Source organism: Pteronotus mesoamericanus, unplaced genomic scaffold (genome assembly GCF_021234165.1).
Source record: "Pteronotus mesoamericanus isolate MK-2021 breed Mesoamerican mustached bat unplaced genomic scaffold, CSHL_Meso_final contig_90, whole genome shotgun sequence".
In the NCBI taxonomy this organism is placed as follows: Eukaryota; Metazoa; Chordata; class Mammalia; order Chiroptera; family Mormoopidae; genus Pteronotus; species Pteronotus mesoamericanus.
The window spans coordinates 40,822,084-40,836,829 of NW_026555277.1; the positions used below are offsets into that span (position 1 = coordinate 40,822,084).

The following is a 14,746-nucleotide window of genomic DNA, read 5'->3' on the forward strand; positions in this document are numbered from 1 at the left end:
TGATGGAGGGGTGCTGTACAATCCTCCCTAACAAAACTCACGGGGCGTCACTGGATCTTTTCTGGGGAGAGCTGGAGACTGGCTCGAAAATAGGCTCATGGAACCCACCCACACTGCCAGCCTTTCCAAGGCTCTCCAGGCCTGACGCTGCTTCCAGAGGGCCTCCTGGGTGTCAGGAAGCAGAGTGCTAGGGGCGCCGCGAAAAGGGGAGCACTGCCCAACTTTCTGAGGGAGGGCGTTGAGGCTCAGGGAGGGCTATCGGCAGACGCTAAATCACGCGGCTAGAAATGAACATGTCTGGGGTTTGAACCCAGGGCTCCTGACGCGGTGTTCCTTTGGGGTTGCATCGCCGCTACCTCCTTTGATGAACAGAACATTTAAACAACAACCACTTAAATGACTGGAGTGCTTTTCAGGTACCACCTTTCCTAATGCTTAGGTATGGTTATGACACCCGAGGTGAGGCTGGAAAGGAGGCAGCCCAGACCACAGAGGCCAGCTGTCTGGAGGGAATCCTAATGACCTCCAATGCCGAGTTCCATTTCTCTCAGGACAACTTTCCCTTTCCCTGGGCTCTCAGAGCATTCATTTGGTCACTCGCTCATTCATTCAATGTATTCATTCATAGCAACCAGTCCTTCTTTCAATGAGCATCTAGCATGTGCCAGACACTGTTCTAGGCCCTTAGAATACAGCAGTGACAAACGAAGATCCCTGCCTTCCTGCAGTTTACCTTCTAGCAGGGAGGGTCAGATGACAGTCAATGTCATTATGAATGCATACCTTTATCATTTGTGAGAAAATAGGTGGTAAGGAAAAAGGGGCTTTGGAGACATGTTGCAACAAAGTCTTTACAGGAACTACACGTCACATTGAGAGGCACACGCCTCTTCCTAAAGAAGTCTTATGCATTCCCCATGGACCATATGGGCGTGAATCACTGGGGCCGCTCTGCTCCCACACATTCCTTGGAACCCTTATAAAGCTTATTTGAAATGGTTTTGCCGAGAAATGCCCCTATGTAGCATTTCTGTGGATTTTTAACATTAACATACATAGCTGGAAATTAACCAGCAACTAACTAGCTAACGGCTGGCCCAGAGTTCAACAGACACCTGGTCTAAGTGAAATGTGCAGACTAACTGAAGACATTTGTCTCCTTCAGGAAAGTGCCACACAGAAGACAAGGGCTCATACAATGCAGACAGGACGGACACTCACACAGTTGCTTCTCAGCCCTGCCGGAACAGCTCCCAGAAACTCCTACTTGCCTTTCGGATCCTAAAGCTCAGTGCCTTCTTCTTCGTCATGCTGTCTTGAGACCCTCAAGCTGAATGAACTGTCTGGTTTCCATCAGATGGAATTGTTCCCTACTCTATGTTTTCCTAGGATACTGTTCATACCTCCCCCAATGAGAATTTTGGAGGGCCACCTACCTGTATCAGGCACTGGAAATAGAGTTGCATAAAATACAGCTGCTGCCCTATATGAACTCACTGTCCAAAGGGGCAACAGACCCCAGAACCGAGCACAGAAACCACCGCGTAAAGGGCTGCATGGGCTGCAGAGACCCAAGGACTGGGACCCACTACGTCTTCCTGGATTGTGGGGAACCCTTCACGGAGGAGGTGACTCCTGAGTTTGTCATGTCACGCTTCTGCTATGGGTTGGTTTGATACTCCACTGGTCTGTGAGTTCCTCCAGGACAGATACCTCCTCCCTGATTCATCTTTGTGTCCCAAAGCCCACCAGACACAGGAAGGAGTCAGTACCGCTGACCCCTGCGCAACGTGGGGTAAGGGGTGCCAACTCCAACTCCCACAGTTGAAAATCACATATAACTTAGACTCCCCTAAAACTTAACTACTAACAGCCTACTGTTGATGGGAGACCTAACCATTAACACAAGTATTCAATTAACCGCATAGTTTGTATGTTTCATGTATTATATACTGTTTCCTTATAATAAAATAAGCTAAAGAAAAGAAAATGTCATTAAAAAATCATACGGAAGAAAAAATACACATGTAGTATTTATTGGGGGAAAAAAGCTACGTAAAAGCGGACCTGCACAGTTCAAACCTGTGGTGTTCAAGGGTCGACTATAAATGGTTTCTGAATTATTAGTTGGTAGCTTTGACATTTGCTAGTCACATTTAAGGCAATGGAGATGCGAGATACGTGATTAGTCATTAGGGTTTTATTAAAACTTTTCAGCCTGAACTCAGGGGGGAAAACCCAGGATCGGGACTCAGAGCTTCAGAATTTCCACTTGGCATTTAGCCCGGGCTCCGCTGGTTGTGAAATCATGGGGACATTTCAAGGAAGCTCATTACATCTGTGAAGGCAGCACCCGGAGACGACTCTGAACTTAGGTTCTAGAAGAGAAGTTCTCTAAGTGGGACGATAGGGCACCGGGGCACCTGAGGGTCCTATCGTCAATACTGTGCTCTTGTGTCACGGCCAGGAATGCTTTTAATAGCGAAGGGGACCCCAGGTCATGAGTGGTCTGTCCAGGTTAATGTGACACAGTTCAGACGTTCCTAAGAGTTACCGCACCAGTGACCTCAGATCTTGGCTGAAGTGGCGGCTTGGGGCCTGCTCCCCTTTTGTTGGAAAGCAGCCATTTTTAGTGCCACGGTTCTGAGGTTCCTAGCATGAGAGCTTCCTTACCAAGGTTCAAACGATGTCACCAACAAATGACGTGACCCCTGATATGCCATTTGGCCCTCTGTGTCTCAGGGGCCCCATTTGTAAGAAAGAGGATGAGCTATTTCTCTAGAGTCCTTTCAGCTCTCTTCCTATTCCAATCTCAGCAAGCCTCCACGAGGCCCGGTGAGGCTGGGCCACGGCCAACCATGTGCCACCGGGCCCAGGAACACAGCCTGCACTCATGAAGTTCTGTCATTGCCCTGAGCCGTGACACGCAGGCGCGTCCTTATCTTCAGACGGCACCCTCCACAGTCCTCTTAAGATGTTTACAAATAAGTGGCGAAAACTGGCTTGATCAAGGTACAGTCCACCTTGAATGAGTTGCTAGCGAATTCAGAAATGCCAGTATTCTACGAGAATGTGCATGGAGGGTAGGGTGAGTTCTTCGAAAGGAAGAGCACTTCTCTCCCTAATAACTAAAAGCCTGTTCTCCTCTCATGTGTAAGAATCTTTGTTAAAGCAAAGAATGGCAGAGGGAGAAAGAAGAAAAGCACGAAAGAATGTTCTGGACATCAGTGTTTTCCCAGCAATGGTACGTGGGGTCCCTGAAGTAGGTGAGATAATTTTAGACGGCACATGGGCGAACACTTCCATATTTTAAAAGTTATCTATTTACTTTATTGCATCTTAGAAAGATAATTGGCCCATTTATAAATCTGCAGTTTCATGACTGCAAATCAACATTTATGGAAATGTCGATTTAAGGAAAATATGAAAAAAACAAAAACACAAGTAGTTCACAGGTTGGTGGAATACTGAAGTTGGGGAAACACTATTCTATCAAATGAAGAAATACTTATTCTATATTAAACCTATTTTTTAAAAATGTAATCAACCCAATATAAATCAAATCAGGAGGCCCAAATAAGGACTAGGTTCAAAACTAATCTAAAATGGCTACTTTTTAGCACTTTATTTATACGTATTTACTTAAGCATGACGTTTTGCTGAGAATGACCAGATATGGTAATGTGACCAGGCCTTGTTTAGACAAAGATAATTTTTAAAATAATGGCTTTAACAAGTTTTTGACTATTAAACATAGTAAGAATGACATTTCTCATCACACCCAATAAATATCAAAATATCCACAGGTCAAACTGAAAAATATCAAAACATACTCTTCCTATGTGGAAAAAACTGATACATGCCCACCCCCGAGCCCCTGAACCAATTTTGTGACCCACTAATGGGCCCTGCCTCGCAGACTGAACATCTCAGCTCTGAAAGACCAGCTTACAAGGTCCACCCACCACCAACTGACAAACCACAGCAAGAAGGAAAAGTCTCATTTGAAATATTGCAGACAGGATGCCTTTGAAGAAAAGGCTTTTATTTTATTTTTTTTTTAAAGGGTTAGGGAGAGCATGAATCCTCCTTTGGGAAGGGGAAAAGTTTGGTTTTTCTGGCAACCAGCCTTAACCTTCCCTGACAGTAACCAAAATACTCTGTAAATGAAAACACTGTCTATTGCAGACAAATAAGCATTTCTTCCTCTCTCCCTCCTCGAGGCCCAACACTGGCCCCAGGTCCCTCTGTCCCCACTATCCCAGTTCAGATCCGAGTTAGGGAGACGGTGGTGGTCTGGTCCTGATGCCAGCAGGTACTCAGGTGGTGGTCTGGTCCCGATGCCAGCAGGTATTCTAAGCCTACTGATCCCAGTTCCCGGCACTCTGCTGTGACTGTAAACTTGCCCCAGGGGCGGGGTTGGGGTGGGGGTGGGTTTCTCTGCCTAAATCTTCTATGTAATCTTCAGGAAAAGGCCTGATAATTGGGCCTGGGAAAACGTGTGCGATTTCCTATCATTTGTCAAGGTGTCAATCTTGAGCATTCAAATATGTTAGGGTAATTGAAACCAGTTTTTTGTTTTCTGGGTTTTTTTTTTTAAGTACTTAGATCTCAGGCACACAGGCTGGGGATTGTTTTTGGAGTTGCTCAGGTCAATTTCTGTGCAACCCTGCGAGCCACCAGACCACAGAGGAGCCGCATGACCCTCACTCTATCCACTTGGTGGTTTTGCAGGATTCCCTGAGCCTGGCTGGAGCGGCTTTCTCAGCACTGTTGTGACCAATGTCTAGTATTAAGGGCATGGGCTTCAATGCCATCTTCTCTTCAACTCCTTCTTCTCTCCAACTCCTTCTTGGAGAGAACACTTGGAGGAACAGAAAGAGGGAAGGGAAGAGTGAGGACCACCAAGGGAACTGAGGGCACGGAGTGAGGAGAGCCAGGCTCTGGACCCATATATGTTCCAAGGATCTCCTTGTGTCTAAAAGTCCATAGGCTCCTATAACACCCATATTAGAACAAAGACAGTGATTTACATAAAACAAATGTTTTCAATGTTGCTGTTAACCCAATCCCTATCAAAATTACAGTGATTTTAATTTTTTTGTGGAAATAGAAGAATCCATCCTAAAATTCATATGGAATCTTAAGTGACTCCAAATAACCAAAACAATCTTGAAAAAGGACAAAATTGGAGCTCCCCTATGTCCAGATTTCAAAACTTACTACAAAACTATCTGTAATCAAATCTGTGTGGTACTGGCATAAAGACAGACATATAGACTAATGGAGTGGACTAGAGAGTCCAGAAATAAACCTTTGCATATATGGTCAAATGATTTTCAAGACTATTCAATGGTGTAAGGACAGTATTTTCAAGAAGCGGTGCTGGGAAAACTGGGTATTCACATGCAAAAAATGAAGTTGGATTCGTATCTTACACCATATAAAAAATTAACTCAAAATGAATCACAGACCTAAACATAAAAGCTAAAAGTATAAAACTTTTAAAACATAGGGCAAAAGCTTCATGACACTGGATTTGGCAATGATTTCTTGGATATGACACCAAAAGCACAGGCAAAAAAAAGAAAGGGGGGGGGGAGAAAACTAGATAAGTTAAACTTCATCAAAATTAAAAACGTTTGTGCATCAAAGGACACTATCAACAGAGTGAAAAGGCAAACTATGGAATGGAAGAAAAAACTCACATATGTAATAAGGAGTTGATATCCAGAATACGCAAAGAACCCCTATAACTAAACAACAACCAACAAACTGATTTAAAAAATGGGCAAAGGGCTTGAATAGACTTTTCTCCAGAGACGATATCCAAATGTCCAATACACACATGAAGAGATGTTCAACATCATTAATCATTAGGGAATGCAAATCAAAACCACAATGAGATGCAACTTCATACCCATTAGGATAGCTAGTTAAAAAAACCAAAAACAAAAACAGAAAATAAGTGTTTGTAAGGATGTAAAGAAATTGGAACCCTTGTGGACTATGTGGGAATGTGAGACGGTACAACCACTATGGCAACACAATGGCTGTTCCTCAAAAAATTAAACATTGAATATTATCTAGCAATTCCAATTCTGGGTAAACACCCCAAAGAAGTAAAAGCAGGTACTTGAATAGATATTTGTACACCCATATTCACAGCAACATTACTCACAATAGCCAAAAGGTGAGAGCAACCCAAGTGTCCATCAATGGAGGGAAAATAAACAATGAATATTGTTTGGCTAAATGAATGGATAAATTAAATGTGGTATGTACAAACAATGGACTATTAATTTGGCCTTCAACCTGACACACGCTCTATCATGGATGAACTTTGAAGGCATGGAAACGGAACTAAACCAATCATGAAAGGACAAATACTATGTAATTCCACTTATGGGAGGTACCTAAAGTAGTTAAATTCACAGAGACAGAAAGTAGAATGGTGGTTGCCAGGGGCTGGGGGGAGGAGGGAATGGGGAGTTAGTATTGTAGGGCCAGAGTTTCAGTTGGGGACGACTATAATTTCAGGAGGCGGTTGGTGGTAATGCTGCACAAAAATGTGTATGCACTTAATGTCACGAAACTACATATTTTTAAATGGCTAAAGTGGCAATTCTATATTATGTCTATTTTATCACAATAAAAAAAATAGGACCATACTTGGCTGCAAGGAACAGATTTCTGACCAGTAGGGCTTACACTACACAGGCAAAGGGTTCACTACTTTATTTCCAGTGCTTAGCGCAGGCCTTGTGCACACAAAGGGCTCAATAAATGTTGGTTAGTTTTCTTTTAAGTTTCTCTGTTAGTTTGATGGTTAATGAATCACGCAAAATTGTAGAGTTTTAAATGTTACCTTCTTAATATTATTTTATTCTGGCTTGAAAAACAACTTCTGCTTTAAAGGACTAGTGGTCTTCTTTAACAAACTCAAGCAGACATGCAAATTACACCACTTGGCCTTTTCCTCCTTAAATTGGCCATTACCAACTCTCTGGCCAAGCTGTTTCCTTGGACTGGGATGCCTCACTGTCTTCCTCATAACCTCAAAACCTTAGCCCCCAGTCTACCTTCCCTGCCATTTCCTCTGGGAAACCTTCAGAAGCCACCTCTTTTCATCTAAAGAGCACTAAGGCCCTGGCCAGGTAGCTCAGTTGGTTGGAGCGCTGTCCTGTACACAAGTACAGGAGCGCTGTCCTGTTTGAAGTGTGATTCCTGGTCAGGACACATGCCCAAGTTGCGGGTTCGATCCCAGGTTGGAGCGAGTATGGGAGGCAACCAATTGACGTTTGATGTTTCTCCCTCTCCCTGCACCGCCTCTAAAACTCAAACACATATCCTCAGGCGAGCATTAAAAATACATAAATAAAAATAAAGAGCCATACGTCCCTGTTGGGGCTTCTCTGGGGTCCCTGACTCCTGCTGCCTGCACTGTGGTTGACAGTTGCACTGAGCTCACTTACAAGAACGGCTGTACATGAATAGGTGCCCAGAAATCGTTGTTGGAAAAATCAAATAAATAAAAACTATTACTCACACTGGATCCGTCCATATGGCTCACAATTAAAATCAGGTGTGCCTGGCTTTTCCCTCTTGGCTAACCACGCCAGCTGTTCTCTTTAAAGCTAAATGAACTCAAAAGACCAGAAACGGTGATGTTTGTGATGCTTTCAATGCTTTATTTTTCTACGTACGGTGGAGATTTTGCTGTACCGGGTCACTGCAGATGTCACGCACAAATACTCCAGTATCGTGTGGAGGTGTGACCCAAAACCAATATGCAGACTGCAAACAGTGCATTATCATAACAGACTGAAGCTGTCTCTTTCCTGCCTCAGCCACAGAGTTCCCAGTTTTCCTGGTGACTTTCACCCCAGGGGAAGTAGGAAGAGGCCTGCGATGCTGGGGCAATTGCAGTTGTGTTTCTTTTTAATACATGACAAGGTCATTCTTTTCCTTCAGTGGCTTTTTTTGGAGAAAACCATGTGCAACTAGGGGTAATGAGGTCATTTGCTTCTCTGTAGGTAACTAAAGAGCAGTAAAAAAAAAATAATAATAATAAGGAAGTATCATTTTTTTGCTACCTTTTCTCCAGTTTCACAAGGTACGTTTTTAAAACCCACTTAATGGCATAAAGAACTGATAAAGCTAAACAAAGGTTAAACTTGCTGGAAACATTAGAATACAGTTGGGCTTATGTTTGACCTTGTAATAGCACCTTAAAAAGAGGATAAATTCTTAAAATCTCATTCTCCATCCCACACACTCTGTACCTTAAAAGGTGCCCTACATGCATATTTGAAATCTTCCCACTCAGCTGAACAAGGAGGCAACACTTGACTGTTGACATTTGAAGGGAGATAACTTAAAAAAAAAAAGGAAAAGGTTCCTATTCTTTCTCTTTCATTTCTTGAAGCCAGATCGCCCTCGAAACACCTCCTTCCTTTCTCTTGAACTTATTTGTTCAAAATCCCAAGCAATATGTTTCAGGAGAAAGCTTTTGTTTCAATTGGTGAAGCCAATTCTCTATCTTGTACATATATGGCTATGAAAAAGTACAAAACTGGCTGCAGAAAACCTTCTCTCTCTTTTCAAGGGTGTATGAAATTTCAGCAACATTATAAACACTTGACAGGGGGCACTTCTCAGTCTTGCAGGAGGTCACTGTCCACAGCTAACTTGTTCTTTGGCAGAGTGCGGCAGTCGTATACTATTGCAAATACGCCCCTCTCAGACACAGTGCGTTAAGGAATTCTGCAGATCCCGCTGCCTCCTCTAAGATACCAGCCCAACCTTCCCACTTTCTCCCAGGGCAAAGGATTGACACTCTAAGACCGGAGCCTCTGAACCAATGTTAAACCAAAATGTTTTCCACTGAACACCACGCGAAGGCTGTAGCAGGGAGAATGGCCCCAGGGTCACATATGTTTGGAAAACACAGGGCTAAATAGAGGTATACCTCATTTTATTGTGGTTTGCTTTACTGTGCTTCAAGAATGTTGCCTTTTTTTTTTTTCTTTAAACAAACTGAGGGTAAAACACCTCCCCCACCCCCACCCCCAGCAAAAAGATTATGACTTGCTTTATTGTGACTCTCGCTCTATTGCAGTGGTCTGGGACAGAGCCCCAGACATCTCCAAGGTACGCCTGTGCTGGCCCAGTAGTTTTCTTGCCTCCAGGACTCAGAGTCGTTCATGTGCTTGCTTGCATTGGGAATATCCAAAATGACAACGGGATGATGGTGTGATGATGCCTAAGTGTATTTTTGTCACAGAACTGATTTTATGGAATGACATAAGACGTAAACACTGTCCTAGTGGGCACAGAACACAAATCAGAGAAGAGAGCTGTTCAACAGGTAAGGGTCACTGACCAGGAGAGCTATGCAAGGGAGGAGGAGGGGGAGGAGGAGGATGCGCCCCTCCCCTGCTGCGGGGTTACAATCTGATAGGCTGAGGAATGACTTCATGATATGCATTTGGGGCATCAAACATCTTTAATGTGGACCTGTTCCCTTTTATTTCAAAAGGATCAGTAGAAGCTTCTATACTAAAGCCCACGCCACTACATGAAACAGGAAGTAGGAGTCGTGGCTGCACAGTGGGAGGCCTGAAAAGATGTCTGTCACCAGTGAGGCTCGCTGCGACTCAGCCCGGGGACACGGCAGCCACAAAAACAGATGTTTTCTTGGCCTTTATTAATACAAGAGTAACATTCAGAACAAGGGAGCTGAGGATCTTACCTAGCCATGCACAGGTAGGACCAGAGCTAGAATGATGAAATCTTCAGAATTCTGGACCTCGAAAGGCTTCTTGAGATCTGGTACTTTAAGTCACCCATTTCCCGACAAGCAAACAGAGCTTGGGGCAGGCAATGACCTCTCTGGGATCTTGCTGTCAGCACATGGCACGCTGTTGCTGAACTTAGGTCCATGGAGCTTGTTAAATAAAATAGCCTTGCTGATCCTACCCCCACGCCTATCCATTTAGAATGTTTAGGGATGGACCCAAGGAGCTAGAGCGGTAGCTAGCTCCCCAGGTGACGGTCATCCATACTAAAGTTCAAAAACCGGCTTTTAAAGAATTCAAGTTTTCCTACAACACTCTGAGAAGCTGCAGTTTGCCCAGAGTAAGGACTAGAATCTCAGGATGATCCTAAATCACTCTTGACAAGGAGCAGCTAGAGTGATTGTGCTATTCAGCTTGGAGAAGAGAGGACTGAGGAGGAGGCAAAAGCATCTGAAGACCTCTTAGGACCAAGGTGGCTTTCCTTTCTCTTTGATTTTTCTGCCCACTGACACTGAACAAAGACAAAAAGGCAGGCCCACGACGCAGGTTGCCTCTGAGGAAGAGGATGTGCACAGTAAGTGGCCGGGAGCCCACTGCAGCACAGGGGATCGAGGGGATCGGGGGGATCAGGGGTTCCCGAGTTCCACAGAGTGACTCAGGGACAGCCAAGGAGGCGGGGCCAGGGGTGGGGAAGGGGTGTGCATAGCAGTTGTGGAAAAGGGGAGTCAACCTATTTTCATGTTTTATGCTTCACTTGCACCACAGCAGCTCTCTTTAAATGTAAGGCTTGACAAATGTTGCCATGGAAAAAAAATCTATAACAGTATTAATAATTATATATTAATAATAATAATAGCCAACATTTCCAGAGCCTGCACTTTGTGCCAGACACTGCGCTAGAAAACATTTTTATTGTATTGACTTTTTTTCATTTGTAGAATAAACTCGGTGAGGTGGGTAATAATGACTCCATTTTACCAATGGAGGAAACTCAGTCATGGGGCTTTACTAGGTTACCCAAGATCAAACAGATTAGTTCAGACAACTTTAGTTCAAGTCCACACATGTAAGCTGCGCTCTTAGTCTGCCCGCACTAAGGAGAGACAAGAAATTGGATTCGCAAAGTATGTGAGCCTCTCTCGGTACGAGATGCAAGTCTTCTGCCAACAGTTTTCAGAGACTCTGCAGCGCAGTTGTCGGATTTTTAGCTCCTTCCCTGAGGAAAATGGGAAAAAGGGGATTTTTCCCCCCCAGGAGGTTCTTTTAAAAAATGGGACTGTCAAACATTGAGCAATAATTTAAGTATGGTTTTTGTTCTTCAAAATGTAGGATGCTGGCAAAACGTAATTTTTCTGCTGTTATTTTTTCTGCCAATCAAAATCAGAAGCCAACCTAACAACTGACTTCTTATATTTCTCTTGGGGAATCAATGCAGAAACTGGGAGCTGAATTGGCCTATTATTCACTATCTATGATTGTATTATGCCAAATGTGTAGAAACAAAAGAAAAAAAAAAGCAGTCATTTATCCTGATTCTGCCAAGTGTGCAGACACTTGGTATCAGATAGATCAAATGATTTCAGGCTTCATGGATGTCACTGATCCACACGCAGACTTCTAAGCCTTTTCACCTGACAGTTGTCTTCTTAACGAAAAAACAGAATTTTTCTTCTGAAAAAACAAAATATACTAATGTAGGGAATATGCCCCTGGAGACTCCTTATGGGCTTTACTCACCCAAACCAGGAAGCAATTTCCTCCAGGTGTCTGTTTTGTTTTATGCAACAGGCCTGGCTATGACAAGCTGGGGGCAGATTGAGGTTTTGTAAATGGAACACTCATCTTAGTAACTCCTCTGTAAGGTTAAGACATCTTTTAAAAATAAGATAATGGCCATGAGGTGGAAAGAATGCCAAGGTAATTGTCTTATTTTACTCTGTGTTTTTCACATCATCTGGAGAATTATGCAATCACGCACTTTGTGGATGGGTTCAAGTCCAACAGAATAGCTTGGTAACCTGGAGTTTGTTACTCAAGTCCAGCTGAGCTGCAGCTTATTCCTAAGTGAAAACAAAACGAACACCAGTAACTGTCATGCACTGAGTGCCAACCATGTGGCAGGTACTGTACTGTACTAAGTGCTGGAAATGATTTCACTTAACAAATTCATGTAATTTAATGATGTCATTAAGTCAAACATAAGCATCTTCTGAAGTGGATTTACTGCAGCTCAGAGAGGTTGGGTGTGAGTCCACACCCAAGGCCATGGCTAGGAACCGGGAGAGTAAGACTTTGAACACGAAAGTCCACACTCTTGATCCCTTTGATCCATGGGCTCCACTAAATGGGGACAGTGACCAAAACTTTCTTCCTTCAGCACAAGGAGCAAAGGAGTCCTGATGGAGGAGGGGGGCACGCCCTACAAAAAGCTCTGCGCTCAGCTTTCAGGTCTCCTACAAATATTGAGCTTTCTTAAAGGGAGGCAGAGCCGTAGCAAACGTTGGTAGAGTTGCTGCCTTCGATGAGCAGGGTGGGAGAAGCCCTCTCTGACCCAGCTCTCTAGAAGAGATAACTGCCATTTCTGAGGCCCCGTGCACTCTAAAGTCCCCAGGTTTTGCAAGCAGCACCCCACAGGCCCGCCCAGGCAAACTGCAGATCACTGGCCAGCGCCCCCTGTTCCCCTCCGACCCAGGGCTCGGTGCGCCTCGTCCACCCCACCAGGCTCGCTGGAGGCGGCCCAATGCACACACAGCTCTCACTGTCTGCCGTGATGACTCAGACACTCCTGGCAACATCTGCTCTGTTTCCGTAAGACTCAAAGGGTTCTTCACACGAGTGTGGGCGAAAGGGATTCAAGGAGCTTCTCACCCGTGTGCAGCCATGAGCTGTAATGTGGAAACCAGGCTCACTCACGAACCAGCTTGGAGGATTTAATGCACACTCACTCATGCCAAAGCTCATTAAATGTTGTGCCAGGGGATCTTTGTCATCTTGAATAATGCATTCTGGAGGTACACTAACCAGAGATATGATTGGGGCTCAAAGTTATTTGGAGATGTTTCTCCTCGGAATCTTAAAACCACCACAACATTTAATGTTTGGTCATCCATCCATCCTATCCCATCTCATCCTTCCAACATTTTTGACACTTCTGGTCCGGGTGCTGGAAATACAGCAATGACTATGTGGCCTACGCTTTTAAATGATTCTAAGTCTTGTGGGTGAGAGAGACCATGGAGCAGAGGTATTGATAACCACAAAGTGTGAAACTGCTGTGATCGGAGGATGCAACGGGACACAAAGTGGGGGACTTAACTTTGGGAGCAAGAGGAAATCAAGAAAGTCATCCAAGCCACGTTTTCCCACCCCTGAAAAGTTCTTTCCCATAGACTTTCAGAACTTCATTCTTTACAAAGTATTAAAGGGAAATAAAGTGTCTAGACACCCAAACCTACCGATTCAAATCAAACTCTGAAGGACAAAATATATAGATTCTCCACTTGATCAGGGCAAAATATGGTCAGCCAAAATGCATCCATGATACTAATCGTGACCAGGAACTTCAGGGGCATATCCATTGCATCCAGGCGTAATGAAAAACGGGACACATAACTCAATCAGAATGTTATTCTTCCCGCTCACCCGGCATGCAAATACTCTCTCCATTCAGTGCACGTACTGAATTTATTAGTATTTCCACAATAAAGGCCCCTTATAGGTCACCTCCCAGTCCGGGCTGGGAAAAAACAGGCCTACAGACTCAACTCATTCATTCTTTCCCAAATCTAGCTGACAAGCCAAAAGCAAAGTTGATCGTTTTGAATAATATTAAACTAAATACTGATCTAGCCACTCCCAGCTGTCAATCCAAACACCACAAGTTCAAGGTAAATGGTTAAACTTCCTCTACCAAGAGACTCATATCACAAAGACAAAGACAGAAATGAATGACAAGGAGCCAAATGCGATTTTATTCTCTCAATTTGGGACTTAAAGGAGGAAATGAAGGCAGGAAAAGACAACTAATAGGAGCTCCCCACTGACCAGCACTGAGCCTGGCAGCCAGGTGCCCTTCCTTAATCTTCACAACGGGCCCCTGCGCAGGGCCGAATCAAGCCTGTCTTATAGACCAGTGAACTCAGGCTCAGACGGGTTGAGTCACTGGCCGGCTGTCACACAGCTGGTGAATGCCAAGGGGAGGTTCGGGCTGAGGTCCGTCCAGCATGGAGGCTTGACCGTGTGCTGCCTCAGCTCCATTCTCCTTTGTAAAAATTAACAGAATGGTGGCACCGAAGCTATGACCTGAGGGGTGTGAGGGGTGAGAAGGGGCTTGCAGAGTATTTCCTGGAAGCCGCTGTTTGTTAGGGTGATGAGAGCACCAGAATTCCTGTTGGGGTGGGAGGGTCGTCTCTGGCAGAATTCCTTGATAAGCCATGTGGGCCAAAACTGAAGTCCTGGGGAACCTGAATGTGGGAGCAACAGTCTTGCAGAAGGTAAGGGAAAGGACTGCTTGCGCACATCGAAAAGAGGGAAAAGAAGTGGGCAGGACAAGCAAGCCGGGGGACATGTGAGACGCACCATTTCCCTCCCTGGGACGTTATAATAAACTGTCAAAAAAGTTACTAAAAATAGGAAACGACTGCTATGAGTGGCTATTCCTTGGAAACCAATAAGAAAGGAGGCCTCTGTGTTCAGGGTGCTGGGGTGGCATGGAGAAAACCTTCACAGGGAGAGCAGCCGGGGAAACAGGCCATGGGAACCCGCAGAAATCCTGGGCCAGGTGACAGGCAGCGTTCGGTCAGATCGCCCGACAGCGGGAAGGTCTCTGCTAGCCAGCACCTGGGCTGGTCAGCACAGGCCCAGGACAGCCGAGCTCTCAGTTACACAGGCATTACCTGTGTCTGCACCAAGGGCCAGCCACACACCTGGTCCTCCTGGTCTTAGTG

General features: G+C 44.7%; 1 protein-coding gene across 2 annotated transcripts in view; it reads right to left on the reverse strand.

The window, feature by feature from the left end:
- The window catches only part of NAV2 (neuron navigator 2), a 357,485-nt gene that overhangs the window by 155,869 nt on the left and 186,870 nt on the right, over positions 1-14,746 (reverse strand). The gene's annotated exons all lie outside the window — the stretch shown is intronic.